At 36.0% G+C, this 27,449-nt stretch overlaps 1 long non-coding RNA gene across 1 annotated transcript in view; it reads left to right on the top strand.

The window, feature by feature from the left end:
* The window catches only part of LOC309625364, a 410,807-nt gene extending 383,656 nt beyond the window's left edge, over positions 1–27,151 (top strand). Inside the window, exon 3 of the long non-coding RNA XR_014242485.1 lies at positions 23,887–27,151. This is a non-coding gene — a long non-coding RNA (uncharacterized lncRNA). The remainder of the gene's footprint in view (positions 1–23,886) is intronic.
* Positions 27,152–27,449: the final 298 nt, after the last annotated feature.

The raw sequence follows: 27,449 nt of genomic DNA, 5'->3' as shown, positions 1-27,449 counted from the left end.
CATCACTTTTCTTTGCCTTTGTCTGTAGTCCATCTCTCTACCATAGGTATGTCTTGTTTTACTTTCTTCCTCATAATGGCAATGACCCTTTAGCTATGCTAAATTACTTATATTTCATTCAGTGTCTCATGGCCGTGAGTGTACTACTCTCCTTGCTGTTTCTCTCACCTTATATTAAGAAACTCTTTATTTAACAAGATTGACCTCGAATGTCACTCTCCTTTAATCATTATATTGACAGATATTTTTTTCTGTGCTTCCATAACATAGAGTTCAGGTCTTATCATTGCCTTATCACAATTCATGTTAATTATAAGACCCATGAGTCGGATTGTTATAATTCACATTCCTGCCAAGCACAGTTTAAAACACAAAGAATATGCTTAGAAAATGTTTATTACAATAATAAAGTCAATGATGTGATATCAACATCCAAGGTAGAGATACATCTGCTTACGGTTTCACTTTTCACTGTACTCTCCTGCTCAGTGAACAAAGCAAGCGTGGGTTGTCTAGAAGGATGGCAAGTTTATCCTCTACCCCATAATATCAAAAGAATTGCCTTGGCCTTCTCTGCTTCTCCTGCAAGAGGTCCCAGATGCAAGAACATAACAAATGGACAACCTAATTAAGGTCAACTATCAGCTGTATTCAGGACTTAATGTGAATGAATTTATTACCAATATCCAGAGTGGGTTAGAGCATTTAGAAAAGGATACCAGTTCTATTTCTACCATTAATTTAGTAGAGGGCAGTTGTCAATTTATCTAAATATTCTAAGTGTTTATCATTGACAGAATGGGGATAGAAATAGCAAATATAAAGACATGTTTTATGTGAATGAATGAATGAATATTTGTATAGCACTAAAAAAAGTGCCCAGTAAATTGTGAGCTTTCAACTAACATTGAGTTTGTTGTTTTCATTGCTGTTATCATTTATAGCCAGTGGTTGACAGTTGTGCCAGAGAGAGAACAGTCTCTGGGGTGTCTTTTCTCTACTGAGTTTTGCAGGAGCAAAAATGTCTTCCAGGAATAATTCCAAATATTATAAATGTATGTTTTAAGTTCATAATGGATAACCTATGAAATGAGGCCTATTATTATCTTTCTCATTTTACCCATGAAGAAACTGAATTATTTGCCCAAAATCGTACAGCTAGTTTGGGCTTTAAAACTAACCTAGTGGGTTTTATGCCCCTGCTCTTGACCACTGTGTTATGCCTCCACTCCTGTTAGTTGGGAACTTTTTTTTTTTTTTTAACACTATTTGAGGAATCATATGTGAGCAGTAGATATACAAATAAAACAAACATTCCCTCATTTGTCCCCTACTTCCTCAGCTGATAAAAAATTAATTTTGTAAAATTACATATGTTATAATAATAAGTAAAAAAATAATTGAGAGCAATGTGCTGATTGAATGTAACTTATTAACCATCTTCGTGAAAATGTATATATTCCTTTTTATCATCTACTAGATGGTAATATCTATGGAAGTAGATCTAAGCTGAGTAAGAAGCTATAGCATTTTCAACAAAATAAAGGCAGGTGTCTGAGCTACAGAGGTACCCTTATTTATTTGACAGAAATACCTCTATCATTAATGTACGGTAAACCACCTTGGCAGCATTAAAACAATTTAATGTAACAAAGCTGCTTCCCATCATAGTTTAGATAACATGTTAATTTAAATTTTGCAACATGTGAAACTTTGAGTCTCATAATGGTACAACTCTTACAATTTCCACCTCATTTGTTTTTTTGTTTGTTTATTTGCCTGTTTGTTTTTCTTTAATGGCATAAAAGAAGAATCGGGATGGGGGGGACCTTCAAGATGGCAGAGGAGTAAGATGTGGAGATTAACTTGCTCCCCACAAATACATCAAAAATACATCTACATGTGGACCAACTCCTACAGAACACCTACTGAACACTGGGAGAAGACCTCAGACTTCCCAAAAGGCAAGACACTCCCCATGTACCTGGGTAGTGCAAAAGAAAAAAGAAAAAACAGAGACAAAAGAATAGGGATGGGACCTGCACCTCTGGAAGGGAGCTGTGAAGGAGGAAAGGTTTCCACACACTAGGAAGCCCCTTTACTGGCGGACATGGGGGGTGGATGGGGGGGAAGCTTCAGAGCCATGGAGGAGAGCGCAGCAACAGGGGTGCAGAGGGCAAAGTGGAAAGATTCCTGCACAGAGAATCGGTGCTGACCAGCACTCACCAGCCTGAGAGGCTTGTCTGCTCACCTGCCAGGGCAGGTGTGGGCTGGGAGTTGAGGCTTGGGCTTCGGAGGTCAGATCCCAGGGAGAGGACTGGGGTTGGCTGCATGAAGACAGCCTGAGGGGGGCTAGAACGCCACAGCTAGCCAGGAGGGAGTCCAAGAAAAAGTCTGGACCTGCAGAAAAGGCAAGAAACCATTGTTTCAGGGTGCACAAGGAGAGGGGATTCCTTGCCTGTGTGCCCACAGAAGGCAGAGCACCACCTAAGCAAGCTCCAGAGATGGGTGTGAGCTGTAGCCATCAGCTCAGACACCAGAGACGAGCATGAGATGTTAAAACTACTGCTGCTGCCACCAAGAATCCTGTGTGCAATTGCAGGTCACTATCCACACTCCATTCTGGAACCTGTGCAGCCTGCCACTGCCAGGGTCCTGTGATCTAGGGACAACTTTCTCAGGAGAACACACAACAAGCCTCAGGCGGTTGCAACATCATGCCAACCTCTGCCACCGTAGGATCACCTCACATGCGAATTATGACTACCGTACCACTCTGCCCCGGCCTCAGTGACCAAGAGAGCCCTAAGCAGCTGCTGCTTTAACCCCCTCCTGTCTGGGTGGGAAACAGACACCTGAGGGCAACCTACAAGCAGAGGCAGGGCCAAAACCAAAGTTGAACCCCAGGAGCTGTGCGAACAAAGATGAGAAAAGGAAATTTCTCTGTGCAACCTCAGAGGCAGCAGATTAAATCCCCACAATCAACTTAATGTACCCTGCATCTGTGGAATATATTAATAGACAACGATACGTCACAAAATTGAGGTGGTGGATTTGGGAGCAACTGCAGACTTGGGGTTTGCTCTCTGCGACTGATTAGATTCTGATTTTTATGTTTATCTGAGCTTAGTTTTTAGCACTTGTTATCACTGGTGGATTTGTTTATTGGTTTGGTTGCTTTCTTCTTTTTCTTAATTATTGTTTTATTTTAATAATTTATTTTATTTTATTCATTTATTTTTATTTTTCTTTCTTTATCCTACCTTTTCTTCTGAGCTGTATGGCTGACAGGGTCTTGGTATTCTGGCCTGATGTCAGGCCTGAGCCTACGCAGTGGGAGACCTGACTTCAGGAGATTGGACCACCAGAGACCTCCCAGTCGACATAATATCTATCAGAGAGAGCTCTCCCAGAGATCTCCAGCTCAACGCTAAGACCCATCGCCACCCAACAGCCAACAAGCTACAGTGCTGGACACTTCATGCCAAACAACTACCAAGACAGGAACACAACCCCAACCATTAGCAGAGAGGCTGGCTAAAATCATACTAAATTCACAGACACCCCAAAACACACCGCCGGAAGCAGCCCTGCCCACCAGAAAGACAATATCCAGCCCCAGCCACCAGAACACAGGCACCAGTCCCCTCCACCAGGAAGCCTACACAACCCACTGAACCAAGGTCACCACTGGGGGGTAGACCCCAAAAACAGTGGGAACTACAAACCTGCAACAAGTGAAAAGGAGGCCACAAATAAAGTAAGTTAAACAAAATGAGAAGACAGAGAAATATGCAGCAGATGAAGAAGCAAGGTAAAAACCCACCAGAGCAAACAAATAAGGAGGAAATAGGCAGTCTACCTGAAAAACAATTCAGAGTAATGATAGTAAAGGTGATCCAAAATCTTGGAAATAGAATGGAGAAAATACAAGAAAAGTTTAATACGGACCTAGAAGAACAAAAGAGCAAACAAACAATGATGAACAACACAATAAATGAAATTTAAAATTCTCTAGAAGAAATCAATAGCAGAATACTGAGGCAGAAGAACAGAGAATTGACGTGGAAGATAAGATAGTGGAAATAACTACAACAGAGCAGAATAAAGAGAAAATAATGAAAAGAATTGAGGACAGTCTCAGAGACCTCTGGGGCAACATTAAATGCACCAACGTGCGAACTATAGGGGTTCCAGAGGAGGAAGCAAAAAAGAAAGGGTCTGAGAAAATATTTGAAGAGATTATAGTTCAAAACTTCCCTCACATGGGAAAGGAAATAGTCAATCAAGTCCAGGAAGTGCAGTGAGTCCCATACAGGATAAATCCAAGGAGAAGCATGCCAAGACACATATTTATAAAACTATCAAAAATTAAATACAAAGAAAAAATATTAAAAGCAGTAAGGGAAAAGCAACAAATAACATACAAGGGAATCCCCACAAGGTTAACAGCTGAACTTTCAGCAGAAACTCTGCAAGCCAGAAGGGAGTGGGAGGACATATTTAAAGTGATGAAAGGGAGAAACCTATGACCAAGATTACTTTAGCCAGCAAGAATATCATTCAGATTTGACAGAGAAATTAAAAGTTTTACAGACAAGCAAAAGTTAAGAGAATTCAGCACCACAAAACCAGCTTTACAACAAATGCTAAAGGAAATTCTCTAGGCAGGAAACACAAGAGAAGGAAAAGACCTACAAAAACGAACCCAAAACAATTAAGAAAATGGTAATAGGAACATACATATTGATAATTACCTTAACAGTAAATGGATTAAATACTCCAACCAAAAGACACAGACTGGCTGAATGGATACAAAAACAAGACCTGTATATATGCGGTCTATAAGAGACCCAGTTCAGACTTAGGGACACATACAGACTGAAAGTAAGAGGATGGAAAAAGATATTCCATGCAAATGGAAATCAAAAGAAAGCTGGAGTAGCAATTCTTATATCAGACAAAATAGACTTTAAAATAAAGACTCTTACAAGAGACAAAGAAGGACACTACATAATGATCAAGGGATCAATCCAAGAAAAAGATATAACAATTGTAAATATTTATGCACCCAACATAGGAGCACCTCAATACATAAGGCAAAAGCTAACAGCCATAAAAGGGGAAATCGAGAGTAACACAATAATAGTAGGGGACTTTAACACCCCACTTTCACCAATGCACAGATCATTCAAAATAAGATAAGAAAGGAAACAAAAGCTTTAAATGACACATTAGACAAGATGGACTTAATTGATACTTAGGACATTCCATCCAAATACAACAGAATACATTTTCTTCACAAGTGCTCATGGAACAGTCTCCAGGATATATCATATCCTGGGTCACAAATCAAGCCTTGGTAAATTTAAGAAAATTGAAATAGTATCAAATATCTTTTCTGACCACAACACTATGAGTCTAGGTATCAATTACAGGGGAAAAAAACTGTAAAAATACAAACACATGGAGTCTAAACAATATGCTACTAAATAACCAATAGATCACTGAAGAAATCAAAGAGGAAATCAAAAAATACCTAGAAAAAAATGACAATGAAAACACGAAGACCCAAAACCTATGGGATGCAGCAAAAGCAGTTCTATGAGGGAAGTTTATAGCAATATAATCCTACCTCAAGAAACAAGAAACATCTCAAATAAACAACCTAACCTTACACCTAAAGCAATTAGAGAAAGAAGAACAGAAAAAAAAAAAAAACCTAAAGTTAGCAGAAGGAAAGAAATCATAAAGATCAGATCAGAAATAAATGAAAAAGAAATGAAAGAAACAATAGCAAAATCAACAAAACTAAAAGATGGTTCTTTGAGAAGATAAACAAAATTGATAAACCATTAGCCAGACTCATCAAGAAAAAAAGGGAGAAGACTCAAATCAACAGAATTAGAAATGAAAAACGAGAAGTAACAACTGACACTGCAGAAATACAAAGAATCATGAGAGATTACTACAAACAACAATATGCCAATCAAATGGACAACCTGGAAGAATGGGACAAATTCTTAGAAAAGCACAACCTTCCAAGACTGAACCAGAAAGAAACAGAAAATATAAGCAGACTAATCACAAGCACTGAAATTGAAACTGTGATTAAAACTCTTCCAACAAACAAAACCCCAGGACCAGATGGCTTCACAGGCAAATTCTATCAAACATTTAGAGAAGAGCTAAAACCTATCCTTCTCAAGCTCCTCCAAAATATAGCAGAGGGAGGAACACTCCCAAACAGATCCTACGAGGCCACCATCACCCTGATACCAAAACCAGACAAAGACGTCACAAAAAAAGAAAACTGCAGGCCAATATCACTAATGAACATAGATGCAAAAATCCTCAACAAAATACTAGCAAACAGAATACAACAGCACATTAAAAGGATCGTACACCATGATCAAGTGGGGTTTATCCCAGGAATGCAAGGATTCTTCAACATATGCAAATTAATCAATGTGATACACCATATTAACAAAATGAGGATAAAAACCATATGATAATTTCAACAGATGCAGAAAAAGATTTTGACAAAATTCAACACCCATTTATGATAGAAACTCTCCAGAAAGTAGGCATAGTGGGAAACTACCTCAACATAAGAAAGTCCATATATGAGAAGCCCACAGCCAACATCGTCCTCAATGGTGAAAAACTGAAACCACTTCCACTAAGATCAGGAGCAAGACAAGGTTACCCACTCTCACCACTATTATTCAACATAATTTTGGAAGTTTTAGCCATGACAATCAGAATAGAAAAGAAATAAAAGGAATCCAAATCAGAAAAGAAGAAGTAAGACCATCACTGTTTGCAGATGACGTGATACTATACATAGAGTCTCCTATAGATGCTACCAGAAAACTACTACAGTTAATCAATGAATTTGGTAAAGTAACAGGATACAAAATTAATGCACAGAAATCTCTTGCATTCCTACACACTAATGATGAATATTCTGAAAGAGAAATTAAGGAAACACCCCCATTTACCATTGCAACAAAATGAATAAAATACCTAGGAATAAACCTACCTAAGGAGACAAAAGACCTGTATGCAGAACACTATAAGACACTGATGAAAGAAATTAAATGTGATACAAAGATTGAGGGATATACTACGTTCTTGGATTGGAAGAATCAACATTGTGAAAGTGACTATACTACACAGAGCAATCTACAGGTTCAGTGCAGTCCCTATCAAAATACCAAGGGCATTTTTTACAGAAGTAGATCAAAAAAATTTCACAATTTGTATGGAAACACAAAAGACACAGAACAGCCAAAGTAATCTTGAGAAAGAAAAATGGAGCTGGAGGAATCAGGCTCCCTGTCTTCAGACTATACTACGAAGCTACAGTAATCAAGACAGTATGGTGCTGGCACAAAAATAGAAATATAGATCAATGGAACAGGATAGAAAGCCCAGAGATAAACCCACACACATATGGTCACCTTATCTTTGATAAAGGAGGCAAAAATATACAATGGAGAAAAGACAGCTGCTTCAATAAGTGGTGCTGGGAAAACTGGGCAGCTACATGTACAAGAATGAAATTAGAACACTTCCTAGCACCATACACAAAAATAAACTCAAAATGGATTAAAGACCTAAATGTAAGGCCAGACACTATAAAAGTCTTAGAGGAAAGCATAGGCAGAACACTCTATGACATAAATCACAGCAAGATCTTTTTTGACCCACCTCCGAGAGAATGGAAATAAAAACAAAAATAAACAAATGGGACCTAATGAAACTTAAAAGCTTTTGCACAGCAAAGGAAACCATAAACAAGATCCCGTTAGAATGGGAGCAACTGACAAAGGATTAATCTCCAAACTATACAAGCAGCTCATGCAGCTCACTGTCAAAAAAACAAACAAACCAATCCAAAAATGAGCAGAAGACCTAAATAGACATTTTTCCAAAGAAGACATACAGATTGCCAACAAACACATGAAAGGTTGCTCAACATCACTAATCATTAGAGAAATGTAAATCAAAACTACAATGTGGTATCACCTCACACCTGTCAGAATGGCCATCATCAAAAAATCCACAAACAATAAATGCTGGAGAGGGTGTGGAGAAAAGGGGACCCTCTTGCACGGTTGATGGGAATGTAAATTGATACAGCCACTATGGAAAACAGTATGGAGGTTCTTTAAAATACTAAAAATAGAACTACCATACAACCAGCAATCCCATTACTGGGCATATACCCTGAGAAAACCATAATTCATAAAGAGACATGTACCACAATGTTCATCACAGCACTATTTATAATAGCCAGGATGTGGAAGCAAAGTGTCCATCGACAGATGAATGGATAAAGAAGATGTGGCACATATATACAATGGAATATTACTCAGCCATAAAGAGAAATGAAATTGAGTTATTTGTAGTGAGGTGGATGGACCTAGAGTCTGTAGTACAGAGTGAAGTAAGTCAGAAAGAGAAAAGCAAATACTGTATGCTAACACACATATATGGAATCTAAAAAAAAAAGAAAAAGAAAAAAAATGGTTCTGATGCACCTAAGGGCAAGACAGGAATAAAGACACAGACGTAGAGAATGGACTTGAGGACACCGGGAGAGGGAAGGGTAAGTTAGGACGAATTGAGAGAGTAGCACTGACATATATACACTACCAAATGTAAGATAGATAGGTAGTGGGAAGAAAATGCATAGCACAGGGAGATCAGCTCGGTGCTTTTTGACACCTAGAGGGGTGGGATATGAAGGGTGGGAGGGAGTTGCGGAGGGAGGTGCAGAGAGAGGGGATATGGGGATATATGAATACATATAACTGATTCACTTTGTTATACAGCAGAAACTAACACAACACTGTAAAGCAATTATACTCCAATAAAAATACTAAAAAAAATATACTTCACTGTACACCTGAAACTGGCACAACATTGTAAATCAACTATACTCTAATAAAAAAATTTAAAAAAAAGAAGAATCTGCTTATTAAGGACAATGGTACTCCAAATTAATTGTTTCCTCCAGCATAAAAGCCAAGGCTATTTCTTCACTTTTGGGTTTTGTCTGCATTGAAGAGATTCTTATGATACATTGAAAGATTGTATCTTTTCACAAAAGCTACAGCTGGATGATTTAAAGCAAAAACAGGCCAACCTATAGCATGAAATTAACAAGAAACATGGTCACTCTTAAACTCAGTGAGTTACTCATATTTGAGATATGGTATTGCTAAACCAAAGGCACTTTGAGGAATGTATCAGTAAGGATGCTTTGGAAAGAAATCTTGTCCCTAAGGGGGCTTCACTTGTCTCCCTTTCCCTCAGGGTAAACTATGTTTTTCTATTTTAATTAAGTTTTCCATTTTTTTAATTTATAATTTCTATAACATCAATTTTTCAACTTGTACAGATTTTAGACACCCAATAGAATTACAGGTTACTCTATAAAGTTCACATTTAAGTAGCACTTGTAAATTAGTGTAATCTGAAAATTAAATGAGATCTCCAAACCAAAAGCCTTTTTTAATTGCATATAATTAATTACAGTTTAATAAATGGTTCACAAAAAATGGGAATGCAGATAAAACTAGCTGATTTTTTTTTTTTTTTTTTTTTTGCTTTTGCCATTGTTGGTTTCTACACTGTTTAATTATATGAGGGGTAAGTACTCTAAAATATCTCCCATTTTACAGGTGAAGAAACTAGGGAGGAGATAGGATCATCAATTCCAGAAAATCACATAGCTAGATACTTGTTGGGCTGGCATTTAAATCCATGCAATTTCATTCCAGATTTTATGCTTAATCACTAACCTATTCTTTTCCCATTAAGGAATTCATATCTCATGACTACAAAATATTTCCATTTCTTCTTGTTTCTTTTCATGTTTCATAAAAGAGGAAGGTTAAAACTATCATATAAAATATTAATAAATAAGCTCCCCAAAATTCCCAAAATGGGTAACAAATGCCATGAACACTATAAAACATGGCAGGGAAGGGAAAGGGCAGGTGGCAGGATATAGTGATAAGAAAGGATTGTGGGAATATAAATGTAACCATAGACTCTAATGCTTATCCTCATATCACCTTTTTAATTCATAGATCTGTTTGCTCATATTGTACTAATTTAAGCAAATTATACAACTGCTTTTATCCAGAGTTTAATGAAATATTCATTTATTTTCTTATTTATATAGTAAATATTTATTAAGCATCCATATAGGATAAGCAATGTCCCCAAGTTCTAATATTAAACATGAGAAAATAGACACATGAAAACTCAAAATAGGACTTGATAAATTTGACTATTTTCATGGTAACATGGTCTGTGTGGGTAACCACAAGTAGTTACAAAACAATTTTTTAGAGGGTAGTCAGTTTCAGAGAGAGATAAGCCTAAAATGATTGTGACATGCAAGGTCTTATTTGACAGTAAAGAATCTGTTTTTTTTTTTTTGTTTTTTGGAGTTTGTTTGTTTGTTTGTTTTTTTCTATCTTAGGGGACGGAGAGAAGTTTTCTGCTGAGAATGGAATGAACTAGTGTTGAGAGACTGAAGGGTGTAAATCCCCTGTATATAAAAGGAAATATACAATTACCTTTTATAACTGTAAGAAAATTTCAGAACTATATAAAAGAAGAGCAAATTTAGTAGTGTCAATTTATTGTATTGCTTTAATTGGCTGAATAGCTCCAAAGAGTGTTGAATCATAGGGTATTTTTGAACAATTGATGCTATATGAATAATTTCCAGTTTAGTTGCTTATGCAACATATTTGATTCAGCTAATCAGACTAGTTGGTCAGACATTTCAGTGAAGTGATAGGGCTAGCAGTTAGATTGCAGTGGTTTGAAGAGTGAGTGGTTGGTGATGGAAAAGGAAACAACATGGGTAGATTGATCTTCTGAGAGGTTTGGCTATGAAGGGTATAGAGAGTAGAGAGGAAGCAGCAGTAGAATAGATGGAGAGTTTATAAAAAGGGTTTTTTTATTATTATTTTAATGTGAGGCACTTGAGCATTATAAACAGCCATTGGAAAGATGCTACCAAGGTAAGGTTGAATGCATAAGTGATAACCATAATTACTACTGGATGCTACTGAAGCCAGGAGGGATACACTTACCAATAGCACCTTTGCCATAACAAAAGGTAAGAATGATAAGAGCACCCACGTATATTTGGAACAAAGGTAGTGAAAGATTCCTATCTGAGTTAAGGTGATCTTCAGAAAACAGGAAAGTGAGAGAAAATATGGGAGGACCTAACATTTGAAAAGAATCGAAAAAAATTGAAATAATCATTGTAAAGAGTAAGAGATCAAGGTGATCTGAGAAACATGCTAGCATTCCCTGCCAACTAAAAATAGTATTTAAAAATTATGGGATAAAATTTAAATTTTTAGTAAAAAATCAAGTTGCTAAATTATATTTATCGTATTACTTTAACTGTCCAAATGGCCCTCCATCCCCCCAACACACACAATTCAGAAAGGAAATAGGATGTTGACACCGATAGCCCCTGAGGTATAGTAATATAGACAATTCTTTTTCCTCAGGTTTCTGAATTTTCCAAATTTTGTTCAATGAGTATGGATTAAATTTTTATGTTTTTTTATTATTTATATTTCTTGCACATACTATAATTTATTTACTTATTCACTGTTGGATTTTTTTCCTTTTATAAGCATTACAAATGATGGACATTCCTTGTACAGATTTTTGTATCCATGAGCCAGAGTTTCTTACAGTCTATACACTAAAAACGAATGTTTAAGTAACAAGATACACACACTTTGGTTTTTAATATAATTCAAAAGTTTAAAAACTCAAAAAAACTTTATAAAATACTGTGACAAGTACGCATATATTTATTAACCCTGAATTAGCTATTGTTCATAGTGAGCTATTTCATTGTACATTTCATCATGTATAGTTACACCACTACAGATACTTCTGAAATCTATCTTGTTCCCTTGTACAGTCTTATTCCCCTTCCCTCTCCCCAGAAACAACAAACACTATAATAAATTTTATGTGCTTCATTCCTGTCTATTGTTTTCTTTCTACTACATTTTTAATTATCCATAAACAATGTAAAATATTGTATTTTATGTTATGTTATAAAATTCACCTAAAATCATTTATATTGCATGTATAATTCTACACTAGGAAATTATATGAGGAGCTTTATGGCATCACTATCTGTAATCAAAAAAACAATTTAGAAACTACCTTAATATACATTGACATAGAAAGAAGAAAACACTGAATGGACTACTCTACAGTGTTACTGAATGACTAGATCTATACGAATCAACATGAAGAATCCCTGAAAACATAAGGTTGATAGTATTTTTTTTGTGATGAGAAAAACAAAAACTCAATACATAGGTAAAATGTGGCACTGTGTATGGCTCCCTTGGATGTTTTAGATTAGGAGACAACGTTCCTCTCTTGGTGTGAGGTCTTACCAAATTACTTCTCTTGGTCATAGTAGGCCTTGACCTCTGAGGCTGAAAAACGCTTGTGTTTGCTTTTTTTCTTTCTGTAAATAATTATTTCATGCTTGCTTACCTTTAAGCCTTTGCTCAAATCAGACTAAAGTATAAAATATTCTTGCTATGCTTTCTTCTTATAGTATTCTCACTTCACCTGTTAAAATAAAATTCAGGGTCCTCCTCCAGAAATAAGATTTTTCTTACACTCCAAAAAAATGGCACCACATAATCCCAATTTCCAGCTTCTAGGCCCTTATGTTTACCACTGATATACAAAAGATTTATGCCTAGAAACTTGTGGACTGTGGACAAATCTCTTCCTCACTCTCTGAGTCAACCTGCACTAAACCCAAATTTGACCCTGATTGTTTGTAAGTGTTTCAATGGTGGAAACGTTGTATAATATCAATATGCCCTAAAGTCAGTGGTCACATAGTGGTCACATAGATATTTCATATTTGCCTTTTCCTTGCTCATCTAAAGATACTGGCTTAAAGTTTTAAAATATGTAGAAACAGATTTCTTTTTATTACTCAATTTCCTTTGTATTAATTCCATTTGTGCCTTGAGGAAGAAACTTGTATTAGTTAGCTATTGTCATAATCATCGTGTGCATATCCATTGTGCATTGGCTGCATCTGCTTTGCTCCAAGCTGAAGGGCTGCAGGTTGGTGTGTGGCTCTGCTTTATGGGTCTTTGGACCCAGACTGGTGCTGTAGTTCCTATGTGGGTTATGTTCTTCTCATAATAGGCACAGAAGCACAAGAGGGCAATCCAACTACTTCCCATCACGTCCTAACATCCCATTGAACAAAGCATGTCATGAGGCTACAGCCAAAATCGAGTATATAGAACATACACAGAATGAAGGATATAGAGAAGAATAATTTGTCTACCATGAGGCCACGGAAATTGTATGGATGTATCATTCTATAATAGGGAGTGAAAAATTGAGACCAATAATTTAATCTACTGCAGAGCTCATTTCCTGCTTACATTGTGCTGCTGAAAGAAAATATTGGTTCTGCTGAGCATGTGGATTTTTAGACTATCTCTTATAGAAAAGAGACACATTGTGAGCCAACATATTTCCTCGGTTAAGACAAAAAGCTTTTCTTCATTGCCAGAAAACTGAATGTACATTCAGAATCCAAGTACAGTGGTATAATCTTTTCATCTCAGAAAACTGGGAGTTCCTAAATCTGCTTTTTTTTTTTTTTTTTTTTTTTAATAGAGGAGCTCTATTTTATTCCTAATTGTCTGGTTCTGAATAGTACTTTAAATTACAAGCTCTTTAAAGTCCTCTTGGAGGTAGGCAAGCCTTTTGAAACAAATTCTTGTGTGTGAGTGAAATAAATTATTGAGTACTTTAAGATATAGGAAAGTGGCAAACCAAATATATATATCAGCTTCCAACAGTTCTTACAGGCAAATATTAGAGTGAGACAGTGACATACATGTGAATCTTCATGGAGAACTAGAAAAATATGTATTTTTATCTTAATGTAATGCAATATATTCCTTCACATACTCCTGAATGTGTCATCCAGAGTTCCCTTAGATTTTGTGAAGATGGGAGGAGAAAGAGATAGGTTGCTTGATTCTCTATTCACCCTTCCTAGAGATGGTTTGGCTTTCCAGGGCTGAGGAGCCAGTTTGAACCTATTAATATTATTAAGAAGAGACTACTGTTATACTGTCCCTAGTAAGTATTGGATTGGCCAAAAAGTTCATTCAGGTTTTCCCATAAGATCACATGGGAAAACCCGAACAAACATTTTGGCCAACTCAAATAGAAATAAGAGTGACCCTGAATCATAGCTACACCGTAACAAAGCAGTCTGGTGTAAATTCTAGTGGCTTTCCAAAATTAAATAATAATGATGAATTGTTTTCCTTCTCTCTCAATGTAAAATTCATCAGGGAGAAGTAAAAAGGATAATATATTCAGATTTACAGATTAACTTTTTAGCAAATTCTCCTCTTGATGGGATACCTGAAGTTGAGTACTAGAATTTTTAATAGATTTATTCATTTGTCAGACATGTATTGAGAGCCTGTTACATGTCAGACACTGTTTTGGGAGCTGACATAAGGAATTAAACAAAACATATAAAGCCCCTACTCTCATTGGTTGAGGCATACAAAATATATAATTTCCTAAGTGATAAGAAAACTCTGCAGGAATCAGTGTCTGGTTAGGAAAACCTGAAATATAACGGAGGAATCGCTAGAGACTCACTGTGGACAGTTTGAGAGTTAAAAACTCTAAGGGAATTCTGTCATAGGGGGACTGCCATGCTTTTGTAATTTTTACCTCTAGGAGGTTAACCATGTTCTCACAGTAAATAAAGAAGAAAAATCCCTGGGGATTCTGGCAGTGGGAGTTAAAGGAATCATTTTGAAACACAGTCATCCCTCAGTATCCACTAGGGATTGGTGCCAGGACCCCCACAGATACCCAAAAATCTTAGGATGCTCAAGTCCCTTATGGTGTAGTATTTGCATATAACTTATACACATCCTCCCATGTACTTTAAGTCATTTTTAGTTTACTTATAAAATCTAATACATTGTAAATGCTATGTAAATAGTTGCCAATCCACAGCAAATACAAGTTTTGCATTTTGGAAGTTTCTGGAATTAAAAGAAAACTATTTTTGATCTGCAGTTGGTTGAATATGCCCATGTGGAAACCTCAGATATGGAAGGCTGACTGTATACAGAGGAACTTTGTCCTTAACAAGTCTGACCTCGGGAGAAACTATGTAAATAGAGCCTAAACTGTAGGGATTTTATCAGAGCTAACTGAACTGGGGGGAGGGAATTACCCAACTTCAGCCCACTCTAGCCATCCTGTCTCACCTAAGTGGGGAGAAAAAAAAACTAAAAACACTTGTGAAGTTCACAGCCCAGAGGTACAGATTCACTAAAAAGAATGACTCCTTATTATAGGACTATATGATGACTCCCTTCCCTCAACACCTCACCACCACATTATTAAAATTCTATTTACAGCACTTTCTTGAATCTGGTACATCATGTCTAGATATCAAGTAAAAATTAAAAGGCACACCCAAATGCAAAAAACACAGTTTGAAGAGACAGAGCAAGAATCAGAACCAGACTTGGCAATGCTGTTGGAATGATCAGACTGGGGATTTAAAGCAATTATGATTAATATGCTAAGGGCTTTAATGGCTAAAGTAGATAGTATGTAAGAACAGATGGATAATGTAAGCAGAAAGATAGAAGAACTAGAGATAAACACTGTAACAGAAATAAAGTATGCCTTTGATGGGCTTATTAGTAGACTGGACATAGCTGAAGAAAGAATCTCTGAGCTTGAGAGTATGTCAATAAAACCTTCAAAACTGAAAAGCAAAGAAAACAAAGACTGAAAAAAAAAAAAAAGAAAGACTATCCAAGAACTGTGGGACAATTACCAAAAACATAGCTTACACATAATAGGAATACCAGCAGGAGAAGAAAAAGAAACAGAAGAAATATTTGAAATAATAATGACTAAGAATGTCCCCAAATTAACATCAGACTTAACCACAATCCAGGAAACTCAGAGAACGCCAAGCAGAATGAATGTTAAAAACACTATGCTTAGGCATATTATTTTCAAACTACAGAAAATTAAAGAGAAAGAAAAAAGCTTGAAAGAAACCAAAGGAAAAGAAAAATCTTACCTATAGATGGGGAAACATAAGAATTACATCTGACTTCTCCTCAGAAACCATACAAAGAAGAAGAGAGTGGAGTGAAATATTTAGAGTGCTGAGACAAAAAAGCCACCAACTGTATTCTGTACCCTATGACACTAGCTTGCAAAGGGTAAGAAGAAATAAAGACTTCCACAAACAAAGAAAAACTGAGGAAATGTGTCACCAGTAGACCTGGCTTTCAAGAAATGTTAAAAGAAGTTCATAGAGAGATGGAAATGATATGGTCAGAAATTCAGTTCTTTATATAGAGAAAGGAAAAGCATAGAGGAAGGAATTAATAAGGGTAATTTTTTTTTAACTTATTCTTAATAGATCTAACAGATAATGGCTTGTTCAAAATATTAATAACAATAATGTATGTGATTATATATATGTAAGTGAAATGAACTATAGCAATGATATAAGGGGTAAGAGGGAAAAAATAGGATTATTTTGTTATTATAAGGTATTCACACTACCTGTGAAACAGAATAATGTTCTTTGAAAATGAAATTGGATTAGCTGGAAATGTTTATTGCCCTAGAGTTCAGTGCAGCAACTAAAAAACTTAAAAAAAAAAAAGTATCTGCTATGATAAGAAAGGAAAGGAAATGTAATCATACACAATGCTCAATTAAAACCACAGAAGGTAGTCTCTACCAAAATAACTATTAGAACTGATAAATGAAATCAGTAAAGTTGCAGATACTAGATTAACATACAGAAATCTGTTGCTTTTCTATACATTAATAATGAACTATCAGAAAGAGACAGTAAAAGTAAACAATCCTGTTTAAAATTTCATCAAAAAGAATAAAATACCTAGGAATAAACTTAACCAAGGAGACGAAAGACCTATACTCTGAAACCTATAAAACATTGATGAAGGAAATTGAAGATAATACAAAGAAATAGAAAGATATCCCATGCTGTTGGAATGGAAGCGTTAATCATGTTAAAATGGCCATATTACTCAAAGCAATCTACAGATTCAATACAAACTTTATCAAAATTCCAATGACATTTTTCACATTACTAGAACAAATAATCCTAAAATTTATATGGAACCACAAGACCCAGAATTGCCAAAGCAATCTTGAGAGAAAAGAACAAAGCTGGAGGTATCACCCTCTCACTTCAGACTATACTACAAAATCACAGTAATCAAAACATCATGGTACTGGCACAAAAACAAACACATAGATCAATGGAACAGAATAGAGAGCCCAGAAATAAACCCACACACCTATGGTCAATTAATCTATAACAAAGGAGGCAAGAATATATAACGGAGAAAAGACAGTCTCTTCAATAAGTGGTGCTGGGAAAACTGGGCAGCTATATATGAAAGAATGAGATTAGAATATGTCTTCACACCATATAGAAAGACAAACTCAAAATGGACTAAAGACCTAAATGTAAGGCCTGAAACTATAAAACTCCTAGAAGAGAAAATAGGCAGAATACTCTTTGAGACAAACTGTAGCAATTTTCTCTTTTGGATCAGTTTCCTAAGACAAAATAAATAAAAACAAAAATAAACAAATGTAACTTAATTAAACAAGGGAAACCATCAACAAATCAAAGAGACAACCTATGGAATGGGAGAAAATATCTACAAATTATATGACTGACAAGAGGTTATACCCAAAATATATAAATGGCTCACACAACCTAGTATCAACAAAAAATGGAATCCAATCAAAAAACGAGGAGAAGACCTGAATAGATATTTTTCTAAAGAAGATATAGAAATGGCTAACAGGCACATGAAAAAACACTTAACAATGCTAATTGTCAAAGAAATGCAAATCAAAACCACAATGAGATATCACCTCACATCTGTCAAAATGGCTGTCATCAAAAAAGTCTACAAATAACAAATGTTGGCAAAAACGTGGAGAAAAGAGAACTCTGGTACACTGTTGGCAGAAATGTAAATTGGTGCTGCCACTATGGAAAACAGTATGGAAGTTCCTCAAAAAAATAAAAATAGAACTACCATATGATCCAGCAATTCCACTCCTGGGTATATATCTGGAAAAAACAAAACATTAATATGAAAAGATACATGCACCCCATTGTTCATAGCAGCATTATTCACAATAGCCAAGACATGGAAGCAGCCTAAGTGTCTATCAACAGATGAACAGATAAAGAAGATGTGGTAGATAGATAGATGATAGATAGATAGATAGATAGATGATAGATAGATAGATAGATAGATGGGATGGAATGCTAGTCATAAAAAAGAATGAAATTCTGCAATTTACAGCAACGTGGATGGACCTTACACATTAGTGAAAGAAAATACTACACTTAGTGAAATAAGGCAGACAAAAACAAATATTGTTTGATATTACTTATATGTGGAATCTAAAACAAACAAACAAATGTACATAGTAAAAACTCACAAATATAGAAAACAAACTAGTGTTTGCCAGTGGCGAGAAGGAAAGGGGGAGGAGCAGGGTAAGGGTATGGAATTAAGAGATACAAACTACTATATATAAAATAGATAAGCAACAAGGATATATTGTACAGCACAGGGAATTATAGCCATTATCTTAGAATAACTTTTAATAAAGTATAATCTATAAAAGTACTGAATCACTATGCTGTACACCTGAAATTAATATTGTAAATCAACTATACTTCAATTTAAAAAAGATTAAAAATGCAGAAAGCAGAAAAAGAGTGAAAGACATAATTAGGAACAAAGAACAGGGGTTACAATTAGAAACGAGTAACAGACATGGTAGATATTAATCTAATTATATCAATAATTGCTTTGAATGTCAATAATCTAAATGCATCAATTAAAAGATAAAGATTGACAGAATGGGTCAAAAAATGTGACCCAACTATATGTTACCTACAAGAAACCCACTGTAAATATAAGAAGATAAAGGAATGGAGAACGGTATACCATGCTAATTCTAATAAAAGAAAATTGGAATGACTATATTAATTTCACAGAGAGCAGACTTCAAAGCAAGGAAGGTTATCAGGAATAAAAAGGAGCATTATATAATGATAAAGGGTTCAATTATGCAATAAGACATAACAATCCTTAATGTGTATGTGCCTAATAAGAAAGTATCAAAATATGTGAGGCAAAAACTAAAAGAATTGCAAAGAGAAATAGATGAATCCACTATTATAATTGGAGGCTTCAACTCTCCTCTATTAGAAATGGACAGATCCATCAGGCAGAAAATCAGTAAGGCCATAATTGAAATCAACAACACTGTCAATCAACTGGCTATAATTGACATCTATAGTCTAGTTAATCCAATAGCAGCAGAATATACATTCATCTCAAGCTCACATGAAAGTTCATAAAGATACACCACATTCTGGGTCAAAAAAAATACCTTGACAAATTTAAAAGAATACAGTGTCTGCTTTCAGACCTATGAGATTAAACAAGAAATGAATAACAGAAAGATAACTGGAAAAATCCCCAAATGCAAGTATATTAAACAGCACAGTTTTAAATAACACATAGGTCAAAGGAAAAACCAAGAGAAATTTTAAAATACTTTTAAGTAAATGAAAATAAAGATACAGCTTACCAAAATTTGTGGAATGAAGCAAAAACATGACTAGAGGAAATTTTAAAGTATTGAAAGCATATATTAGAAAAGAAGAAAAAATAAAAATCAATCATCTAAGCTTTCACCTTAGGATTCTAGAAGAAGAACAAATTAAGTCCAAAGTAAGCAGATGAAAAAAAAAATTATAAGAATTTGAGTAGAAATCAATGAAATTGTGAACAGGAAATCAATTTAAAAATTATCTGAAGCAAGAGTTGGTTCTTAGTAAAGATCAGTAAAATTGATAAGCCATTAAGCAAACTAAGTAGGCGGAAATATGGACACATATTACTAATACCAGAAATATAAGATGAGACATCACTATAGATTTCATGGACATTAAAAGGATAACAGGGGCAGAGTCAAGATGGCGTACTAGGAGGACACAGAATTCGTGTCTTCTCACAACTAGGGCACCTACCAGGCTCCAGTTGGGACCACAGACACCTATGGGGACGGGAGGAAACCCCAGTGACTGGGTAGGATGTGGGACATGGGGAGAGTGAAGGGGGAGGAGAAGTGGAAGCGGGATGGGACTGGCACCCCTCAGGGGTAGCTGGGGGAGGGGAAGGGATCCCACGCCCAAAGTGGGAAATTGGGGAACCATTGGGAGGGCAGAGGATCAAAAGGGAGCGTGGCCAGGTTTCTCCTGCCCAGTTGGACCCCCAGGAACCTGTTGAGATCCCAGTCCTGATCCTCTGCCCACCTAGGACTCCTCCAGCCGTGTGGGTCCTGAGGGAGCTGGGGGGAGGGAAGGGGGAGCAAAAGTAAAGGCCGGACCTCTGGGACAGCACCCCTGAGGGGTGGTTGGGGGAGGGAAGTAGTTTCTACACACAGCAGGACCCACCCATGGTTAGGGGTCCAGCAGTGACAGGAGAGACACTGGGGGAGATGTTGGGGGAAGGGCGTGAAGGAACGGAAGGGAACAGGGACAGTGCTTTCTCTCTCCACTTAAGCATCGGGAAGTCTGTTAGGCTCCTGGGCCTAATCCTCTGCCCTCGGAGCCTCCCTCCTGCTCCACAGAACCCAAGCCCCGCCCCTACACCCCCATCCAGGGCCCAACCTCTACACTCAGAGACCCCCTCCAATGAGCTGGGCCTAAACCCCATCCACACACCCTCACTCAGGGCCCTACCTCCAAACTCCGGAACTTCACACTCCAGAAGCCCTCCTTTCCACATGCTGCCTCTACCCTTCTTTGCAGGTCCCAAGCAGAGGTCCCACCCCATGCTTGAATGGCACCCCGCCTAGGCCCAACCCCATGCTCAAACGTCACCCCCCCACCTGCATAGGTCCCACCTCACCCTAAACCTCACCCATGCCTAAGTTCCACCCAATACCTAAACCCCACCCCATAGCCAAGGTTTTGTTTTGTTTTCTTTTCTTTTTTCCTCTTTTAGATTGGGGTTCTGTTTTAACTTGTTGATTCATTGTTGTTATTTCTTTTATAATTTTATTTTTCTTAATAAACCTTTTATTTTTCTAATTTTATTTTATTCTTTATACTTTGTTAGTGGTCGTTCCTTTTAGCTTGTTGCCTCCCCTCCCCATTTCTTTGGTTTCTTTTTTTCTTTTTTTGGCTGTGGTTTTATTTTACCTTCTTGCAGTTGTTTCAATTATAGTTTTATTTTTCCTAATATATTTTTTATCTTTCTAATTTTATTTTGTTTTTTATTTTTTGATATTGTAATGTTCCTTTGTTTTTCTTTCTACCATGCCACGAAGCTTGCGGGATCTTTGTTCCCAGGCTGGAGGTCAGGCCCGAGCTCCTGTGGTGGAAGCTCCAAATCCAAACCGCTGGACTAAGGGAGAACCTCAGAACCCAGGGTCTATCAATCAGACTGAGGCCTCCTGGAGGTCCTCTTCTCAGCACAAAGACCCAGCTCTATTTAACTGCCTGTAATATCCTGTGCTGGACGTCTCAGGCCAAACAACCAGTAAGACAGGAATACAGCACCACCCATCAGAAAAAAAAAAAAAAAAATTAAACGAAAATATATATGTTACAGAAGAAGGAGCAAGGTTAAAACCTATAAGACCAAATAAATGAAGATGAAATAGACAATGTACCTGAAAAAGAATTCAGAGTAATGACAGTAAAGATGATCCAAAATCTGGGAAACAGAATGGAGAAAATACAAGAAACATATAACAAGGATCTAGAAGAACCAAAGAGCAAACAAACAGTGATGAACAACGCAATTACTGAAATTAAAAATACTCTAGAAGAAATCAATAACAGAATAACTGAGGCAGAAGAATGGATAAGTGAGCTGGAAGATAAAATGTTGGAAATAACTGCCAAGGAGCAGAATAAAGAAAAAAGAATGAAAAGAATTGAGGACAGTATCAGAGACCTCTGGGACAACATTAAATGTACCAACATTCAAATTATAAGGGTCCCAGAAGAAGACAAAAAGAAAGGGTCTGAGAAAATATTTGAAGAGATTATATTTGTAAACTTCCCTAATATGGGGAAGGGATTAGTCAATCAAGTTCAGGAAGAACAGAGGGTCCCATACAGGATAAACCCAAAGAGAAACATGCCGAGACACATATTACTCAAACTATCAAAAATTAAATACAAAGAAAAAATATTAAAAGCAGCAAGGGAAAAGCAACAAATAACATACAATGGAATCCCCACATGGTTAACAGCTGGTTTTTCAGCAGAAACTCTGCAAGCCAGAAGGGAGTGGCAGGACATTTTAAGTGATGAAAGGGAAAACTCTACAACCAAGATTACTCTACCCAGCAAGGATCTCATTCAGATTCGATGGAGAAATTAAAACCTTTACAGAGAAGCAAAAGTTAAGAGAATCCAGCACCAGCAAACCAGCTTTACAACAAATGCTAGAGGAACTTCTCTAGGCAGGAAACACAAGAGAAGGAAAAGACCTACAATAACAAACCTAAAACAATTGAGAAAATGGTAATAGGAACATACATATCAATAATTACCTTACATGTAAATGGATTAAATGCTCCAACCAAAATACATAGACTGGCTGAACAGATACAAAAACAAGACCCATATATATGCTGTCTACAAGAGACCCACTCCAGACCTATGGACACATACAGACTGAAACTGAGGGGATGGAAAAAGTTAGTCCATGCAAATGGAAATCAAAAGAAAGCTGGAGTAACAATTCTCATATCACACAAAATAGATTTGAAAATAAAGACTTTTACAAGAGACAAACAAGAACACAACATAATGATCAAGGGATCAATCCAAGAAAAAGATATAACAATTGTAAATATTTATGCACCCAACATAGGAGCACCTCAGTACATAAGGCAAATGTTAACAGCCATAAAAGGGGAAATCAACAGTAACACAATAATAGTAGGGAACTTTAACACCCCACTTTCACCAATGGAGAGATCATGCAAAATAAAATAAATAAGGATATACAAGCTTTAAATGACACATTAGACAAGATGGAGTTAATTGATATTTATAGGACATTCCACCCAAAAACAGCAGAACACACTTTCTTCTCAAGTACTCATGGAACATTCTCCAGGATAGATCATATCTTGAGTCATGAAAATATATGTGGCACATATATACAATGGAATATTACTCAGCCATAAAAAGAAACAAAATTGTATTATTTGTAGTGAGGTGGATGGACCTAGAGTCTGTCGTACAGAGTGAAGTAAGTCAGAAAGAGAAAAACAAATACTGTATGCTAATACATATATATGGAATCTAAAAAAAAAAAAATGGTTCTGATGAACTTAGGAGCAGGACAGGAATAAAGACACATACACAGAGAATGGACTTGAAGACACAAGGAGGAGGAAGGGTAAGCTGGGACGAAGTGAGAGAGTAGCACTGACATATATACGCTACCAAATGTAAAATAGATAGTGGGAAGCAGCTGCATGGCACAGGGAGATCAGCTCAGTGCTTTGTGACCACCTAGAGAGGTGGGATAAGGAGGGTGGGAGAGAGATGCAAGAGGGAAGGGATATGGGGATATATGTATGCCTATAGCTGATTCACTTTGTTATACAGCAGAAACTAACACAACTTTGTAAAACAATTATGCTCCAATAAAGATGTTAAAAAAAAAAGGATAACAAAGAAAAACTGTGAACAACTCTATGCCTACAACTTTGATAACCTTGATGAAACTGACCAATTCTCTGAAAGACATAATCTGCCAAACTCACACATAGGAAATAGACAATCTGAATAGGCTTATATATATTAAAGAAATTTAATCAATAATTAATAACCTTCCAAAAAAAGAAAGAAAACACCAATCCCAGATTGGTGAACTCTATCAAACATTTAAGGAAAAATTATTCCACTTCTGTACAACCTCCTTCCAAAGATAGCATCAGAAATAATCCTTCCCAGCTCATTCTGTGAAGCCAACATCACCCTTATAGCAACACTGGAGAAAGACATTACAAGAAAAGAAAATTCTGGACCAAACTCTCTCATAAAGATAGGTGTAAAAATTCTCAACAAAACATTAGCAAACCAGATCCTCCAACAATGTATAAAAAGAATTATCCATCACAACCAAGTAGTATTTATCCTAAGTATGCAAAGCTGGTTCAACATTTGAAAAGCAATTGATGTAATCCATTGCATCAACAGTCTAAATATCATATTAATAGATGCAGAAAAATTACTTGACAAAAACCAACACCGATTCATGATAAAATCTCTCAGAAAACTAGGACTAGAGGGGAACTTCCTCAAGTTGATACAGAATAGCTACAAAAAGTCTACAGCCAACATCATTCTTAATGGTGAGAAACTAGAAGCTTTCCCACTACGATCAGGAACAAAGCAAGATGTCTCCTCTCACCACTGCTTTTTAACACCGTTCTGGGAGTTCTAGTTAATGCAATAAGACCAGAAAAGGAAATAAAATGTATGCAGATTGAGAAGGAAGACGTACAACTGTCTTTGTTTGTAGATGACATGATTGACTCTGTAGAAAGTCTGACAGAATCAACAAAAAACTCCTGGAACTAATAATTGATTATAGCAAGTTTGTGAGATACAAGGTTAATACATGAGAGTCAATAGATTTTTGTATATTACAGCAATGACTATGTGGTATTGGAAATTGAAAACAATGCCATTTACATTATTACCCACAAAATGAAATATCTAGGTAAAAATCGAACAAGATCTATATGAGAAAAAATACAAAACTCTAATGAACAAAATCAAAGAAGAACCAAATCAATGGAGAGATATTCCTGTTCATTTATAGGAACACTGTGTAATGTTAAGATATCAGTTCTTCCCAACCTGACCTATAGATTAAAGAGAAGAACATAGTTGGAGACTTATAATACCTGACCTCAAGACTTACTCTAAAGCTACAGTAATTAAGACAGTGTTGTATTGGTGAAAAAATAGATGAAAAGTTTAATGTAAAAGAATGGAGAGCCCAAAAAATAGACTAAAAATAGAGTGAACCATTATTTGACAAAAGAGCGAAGGCAGCACAATGGAGTAAGATAGTCTTCACAACAAATGGTGCTAGAACAACAGACAACGACATGCAAATAAATAAATAAATAAATCTGGACACAGATCTTACATTCTTTACAATTATTAAGTCAAAATGGATCACAGATCTAAGTGTAAAATGTAAAACTATAAAAACTCCTAGAAGATAATGTAGGACAAAATCTAGATGACCTTGAGTTTGATGATAACTTTTTAGATACAACACCAAAGGCACAACCCATGAAAAACAGAATTGATAGGCTGGACTTGATTAAATTTTAAAATTTCTATTCTGCAAAAGACAATTTCAAGAGAATGAGAAGAAAAGCCAGAGACTAGTAAAACATATTTGCAAAAGTCACATCTGATGAAGAACTGTTATACAACTATACAAAGAACTCTTAAAGCTCAACAATAAGGAAACAAACAACCTGATTATACGTTGTGCTGAAGACCTTAACAGACACTTAATCAAGGAGATACACAAATGACAAATAAACATATGAAAAGATGCTCCACATAATAAGTCGGGGAAATGCAAATTAAAATGACGACAAGATACTACTACACACTTATTAGAATGACCAAAATCCAGAACACTGTTGACAACATCAAATACTAGCAAGGATACAGAGCAACAGGAACTCTCATTCGTTGCTGGTAAGAACGCAAAATTGTAGAGCTCACTTTGGAAGATAGTTCAGTGGCTTCTTTAAAAACTTAACACACTCTTACCATATGACCCAGCAATTGTGCTTTTTGGTATTTAACCAAAGGAGTTGAAAACTTATATTCATACAAAAACTTGCACATGGATGTTTATAGCAGCTCATAATTGTCAAAACCTGGAGGCAATTAACAAGTCCTTCAGTAGGTGAGTGAATAAACAGTGGTACATCTAGGCAAAGGAATATTATCCAGCACTAAAAAGAAATGAGTTATCAAGCAATGAAAAGACATGAAAGAACATCAAATGCATATTACTCAATAAAAACACCCAATCAGAAAAGGCTACATAATATATGATTCCAACTATGTGACATTTTTGAAAAGACAAAAATACAGAGATAATAAAAAGATCAGTGGTTTCGAGGCGTCATGGGTGATTAATTGATGAATAGGCAGAGTACAGAGAATTTTTAGGGCAGTGAAAATATTCTATGATACCGTAATGATAGATTCATGTCATTATACATTTGTCCAAAACCATACAACTTACAACATGAAGAGTGAATCATAATGTAAACTATGGATTTTGGGTGGTTATGATGTTTCAATGTAGTTTCATCAATTGTGACAAATGTGCTACTCTGGTAGGGGATGTCGATAATGGGGAAGGCTATGTATGTATGGGGGCAGGAGATAAATTGGGAATCTCTGTGTCTTCCTCTCAATTTTGCTCTAAATCTAAAACTGCTCTAAATAAATAAAGTCTTTTCTAAAAAGTAAATATTCTGAAGCAAAAATTTATACATTTCATACTAAATAATGCAGATAAGCATTAAGAGAGGGAACCTGATCTAAAGAGTAGTATTATCTTAGATTGAATATAGAGATTATATTCTCACTTTACTGTCCTCTTTAATTCCTAATGCTACAGAACCTTCTCTTACTCAGCTAAGGATATACACTAAATATATTGTAAATATCAAAATTAACCTTTTTATTCATAAAATCCATTCTAGATATTCGTAATAGTGTCTAATCTAGTGCAATAATTATCAATTTTCCTGAAAGTTATTACTACTTATTTCTTTTCATGAGAGTTCAAAGTGTACTTTGGTGCATCAGGTTATTGTTGATCAAATCTTGGCTGAATACGAGCAATATGTGATCATTAGGAGTTGCTAGATTATAGTTTACCCTTCCCAAGGAGATAAAGAAAAAACTAATTTCCAAGTTAATCCTATCCCTGTTGCAGTTAAACTATAAAGCAAATGGATTTTCTTGTACATGGACATATAAAACGAGAGGCAGGATCTTGCTGTAAGAGGTCATTGGTCAGCTACTTTTGAGCCCATTTGTGCTGGATCCATTTCTCTGCCTCTCCTTATGCTGTTTTGTCTTATAGAAAAACTAAATTCTGCAGGCCTGCTCTGTTCCCACTGTGCTCCTGTGTCAGCTTGTTTAAGTCTGGGTTTGA

Source organism: Balaenoptera borealis (genome assembly GCF_965194805.1).
Source record: "Balaenoptera borealis genome assembly, chromosome: 3".
Classification (NCBI taxonomy): domain Eukaryota; kingdom Metazoa; phylum Chordata; class Mammalia; order Artiodactyla; family Balaenopteridae; genus Balaenoptera; species Balaenoptera borealis.
Note: the sequence above shows the minus strand (reverse complement) of the source record. Positions and strands in the feature narration are given on the sequence as shown.